The following is a 4,738-nucleotide window of genomic DNA, read 5'->3' as shown; positions in this document are numbered from 1 at the left end:
GGCTCATTGCAGACAAAGTTTCCTATCCTTGGGTTAGAGAAAATTGGGGAGGTGTAGCCTCCTAATTGTGATGCTTAAAGCTGAAAAAGTAAGAGCGAATGACCCAAATCGAGAGCCTAGAGGACAAAGCGAACCCAGGGCCAGTCCTTGGGGCAGCTTCTGTTTAGGGAACAGAGAGGGAGGTAGAAGAATCCGTGAACACAGTAGATAAATAAGTTTAAGTCAACTTGAACTTAATTAAACATGTCGACTCCCAGACCATTTTATTGCTTGGTATTTTAAACACATTCCCAAGTAGAAGATGAATTAATAAAGTTGCAACGTGGGGTAGCAATTCAGCTGGAAGCAGGACCAACCCATAACCGAAAGTTTGTCTTTGACAAGTCCCCACCTCCAGTCTTTCCTTCCTTCTGCCACCACACGACAAGGTGTCTCATTCCTGCCTTGTTCCAGGAAGACCTGGTTTCTAGCTCACTCTCTAAAAAAGGGATCTGAGAAAAGATATTCCTCTAAAGAAAATGTATGGTAGTAGCTCAAAGCGTTGTCCCTGCCCTAGGGTTTGGATCTTAATAGAGGGACTTTTCAGACTCTATAAGGAATGACTCAGCTCTGGAAATGTTAGGCATTTACAAATGGGTAGACAGGGTGCTGTGCGAGATGAGGGGACAGGGGATCCTTGCACGATCCCTCCGCCCAGGCCAACTGTGTGTGCTAGGTATGTAGGGATTGAACCCACTGGCTTGCCAAGTGGCCTTGGATAAGTCATTCAACTTTCTGTTTCGGTAACTCATGTAGAAATAGGGAATAAATTTTATGTCACTTTTAAACAAGAGGCCAACAGCATTCGAGTCTCCAGTATTTGCTTAATTAATCGTTGCAGATTGGCTATGTCAATAACAATGAAACGTGGAGGAAAACACCTCCATTAGAGTCGTGGGTGAATTTGTTTTTTTCCTTTTCTTGGACTCAGCATCAGGAGTGGGGAGCAGGAAGCCATTCCCAGGAGTGGCCTGCCCCTCCCATCCCTGAGTATGTGGCAGGGCTGTGGCTACGGCTGTGGCTGAGTGCCCAGGCCTAGAGCCACGAGTGCTAACCTGGACCCTGGGAAGCAGGAAACACATTGTCGTCATGGGCTCTTCTCTCTGGGAGCAAACACCACAGCTCTCTTAGGAGGCCCTCAAGGGCCCAAATTCGTTAGAACATGTGTTCTCTCCAAGCTTACTCCATCTTACGTTTGTTCGTGGGGCTATTCAAGAAATACTGACTGATGCCAGTTGCTCCATGAAGTATGTATGTAATAAATGATCCTTCGTATCTTTCTACACACACACACACACTCACTCACTCACTCACTCACTCACTCACTCACTCACTCACATACCCCTACTCACTCAGCTTATTTCACCCAACGAACTAAGAAAGGTACAGAGGAACAATATTAGCAGATTTTTACAACTTTGTTTGGGGAAACAAACCCTGCATCCTCCTCCGCCCACCCACCTCCCCAAAATTAATATATACTCTGGTTCCTTTTTGAGTGTGTTCCCATAGCAAGTTCACTGCTGACTGGTAGTTCATGAAAATAACGCCTCAATATTCGGCCAATATGGAGCCCTCAAAACCTTCATAATACATGTCACTGCTGATCTAGGAATAGTCTTAGCAAGTATCTGGTCCACTAGGTATCAGCGTCCCCCTTCATACATAGAGAAACTGAGGTCCGGAGAATTTAAGTGTTGTAAAAGGTAATAGTTGAGACAAAACTTGGAATAGAATTCAAGGCACTTTTACTCACAATCTAAACTATCTTTCTACCAGTCTCAGCTGAGTTTATGAATATAAAACACTTTGTAAAAATAGATAGATAGATAGATAGATAGATAGATAGATAGATAGATAGATAGATAGATAGATAGATGGATATGACAACTATCAATACATTAACCCCATTACTTACTGTCACCAATTATAAATTATCCATCCTTCGAGATACCTCTGTGGGGATTTTGAGAGAGACATTTCCAATCCCGCCCTTAGAAGCAACCTCTCAGAGACCCAAGAAGCCACCAGAGAGCCACATTGGGTGGGATATGAGGGAGCGAGCAAAGGGGAGGCCGTGGAACATAATTTTGCAGGCCAAAATATTTTTAAATCTTTAGTGCAAACCCCTCTAGTTCTGTGTCTTATGTTTTTGTTTTAGTTAAACTGAGAAAAACGCCAAATTCTTGACTGTAAAAATTTTTTAACATTGAATGTAATAGTCCCCCCTTATCCGTGGGGGATACATTCCAAGACCCCCAGCGGATGCCTGAAACTGTGTTTGGTACCGAATCCTATTTACACTGCGTTTTTCCCTATACATACATGCATGCCTATGAGAAAGTTTAATTTACAAATTAAGCACAGTAAGAGATGATCAAAAATAACATAATAAAGTAGAACAATTATAATAATATACTATAATAAAAGTTCTGTGAATGTGGCATTATGAAGTAAAATAAAGCTTACTTGAACACAAGTTGTGCGGTACCTGGACCGTCATTCTGATAACTGAGACGCCTGCTAAGTGACTAATGGGCGAGGAGCATCTACAATGTGGAGAAGCTGGACAAAGGGATGGGTCCTGTCCGGGGCAGGACAGAGTAGGATGGTACAAGATTTCATCAAGCTACTCAGAACAGCATGCGATTTAAAGCTTATGAATTGTTGATTTCTGGAATTTTCCATTTAATATTTTCAGACCGCGATTGACTGCGGGTAAGTGAAACACTGTCAAGCAAAACCGTGGATAAAGGGGGACTGCTTTAAAAGGCCATAAACTCCCTGCCTAGCCTGCCTAGCAAAACCAGAATACCCCGTGAATGAAGGTTAGGAGTCAAAACATGTGATAATCGGCGACAATGCAAACTCTATATAACGACAGAGATATCTAACTGTATAAGGATAGATCAATAGCTGGATAAGAAGAACTATGTAGATGATGAATAAATGAAAGGAAGCATGGTAGATGGATGCATGAAAAGCAAGGTAGGAAGAAAATAGGCCAAAATATTTGTTATAGTTGATCTCTGGGTGGCAGGTAATTTTAATTTTCTAACTTTGCTTCTCTATATTTTACAAATTCTTGTATTTCTTCATAATCAGTAAACAACAGCAGAAAGTCTAATAGTAAATGCAATTTGTTAAAAGGTTTGAGTGACAGTAACAAACACCAACAGGAAATTTCCAGCTCTGCTTCCCAGGGATTCTGCCTTTGCTTGGGCTCCTCCCCATTCCTCAGCCACACGGAGGTTTCAAGAAACCCCACCAAACTGCAGTCCGGACCACATCTAAGATTCGACCCCCTAAATTTAAACTTTTCTCTCGTTCCTTTGATGACTTTGACTCGCTGGAGGTACAATGACAAGCAACCCACTGTTTCATTTTCTTTTGAATTCAGCCCCCGCCGTCCAAGGCCCAGTTCTGTCATTTGGTTTTCATTGATACTGTGAAAACCTCTTTGAAATCATCAACTTCACTTGGCACCTCCAGGTTAACTTCAGGGCCCTGACCTAAGACTTTGAAACCACTTAAGAAACCTAATTTGAATTGCGAAAAGCTGCTGGCGCAAATCCAAGCCTTGTCCCTCAGCCCTGAGAAAACAGCTGTCTCACCATGCTAATCTCGAGATCTCTCTCTTTGCTGTTTTGTCTTTTATCTACCGATTGCTTAAAAAATTCCTATACAGTACTTTATTATTTTTTAACTCAACAGTATTTTTAAGACTACAATACATGATAGATATCCAGCTACTGGAAACTTTGCGAAATCTTTTTTTATTTTTTCAAAAACCCACAGCACCTGGTCTTCCTAGGTGGTCTCCCATCCAAGTACTAACCAGGCCTGATCCTGCTTAGCTTCTGAGATCAGACAAGATCGGGCACGTTCAGGGTGGCATGGCCGTAGATGACTTTCTGAAATCTTAAGCTTTGTCTTTAAAGAATGCGAAAACAGGAAAATGAAGATTTTAGCAACATTTGGATTTAGTTTGTTTTTAAACCCAAATCAAAGAAGATTACTTATACTAGGAGAAATGTGTTATCCAGAATGTTCTGGAAAATTTATTTTAGGGTCTTGGCAATATGTAGACGGAATCGTAGGAATCTCGGAGAAGTAGGAAACGTAATTTAATTTTTTTTCATTTCTGTAGATTTTGCGAGATTTGTGTTTAATTTTATTTGGTTTCAGAGACTGAAACAGTAAATATTTTCATTGTTAAACACTTGTTTTTACCTCTAATATATTCTAGGAACTTTGCTGTTATTATAAAAGAATTAAAGTTGAATATTGGCACAATGACTGACACATTACAGAGAAACAATCATTTGATTAATGAATGACTGATACCTGATCTTATTCACGTAAGACTGTGTGCATTAGAAAAAAAGGGTTGTATGGAAAGTCACCTCACAGGGCGATCTGATTATAAATTCCTAAATGGGCAGGTCATGGTGGGTAGTCACCCACGGGCCTATAACTTCTTTAGTGAAAGGTTTTAAGCTGGCCCGTCATTGTCCATTGTTGTCGTGTATAGAGGTTAGCGCCCCTTTGAAATACCTGGAAGAGGGTGACGACTCTCAGGAGGGCACAGAATCTTGCTAACTCTCCTGTAACCCAATCCCCATCCAGCTTTGTCCAATCTTCCTTACGTCCCCTCTTTAATCTCAAATGCATAAAAGAAGTTGCAAACGTGTTACTC

At 41.2% G+C, this 4,738-nt stretch overlaps 1 pseudogene; it reads right to left on the bottom strand.

Annotated features, from left to right (window-relative positions):
• Positions 1 to 3,828: 3,828 nt before the first annotated feature.
• On the bottom strand, positions 3,829 to 3,947 carry LOC112484575 (annotated as a pseudogene).
• Between the last annotated feature and the right edge of the window lie 791 nt (positions 3,948 to 4,738).

Source organism: Pteropus alecto, unplaced genomic scaffold (genome assembly GCF_000325575.1).
Source record: "Pteropus alecto unplaced genomic scaffold, ASM32557v1 scaffold477, whole genome shotgun sequence".
In the NCBI taxonomy this organism is placed as follows: Eukaryota; Metazoa; Chordata; class Mammalia; order Chiroptera; family Pteropodidae; genus Pteropus; species Pteropus alecto.
The sequence above is the reverse complement of the archived record's forward strand: the minus strand, read 5'-3'. Positions and strand labels throughout refer to the sequence as shown.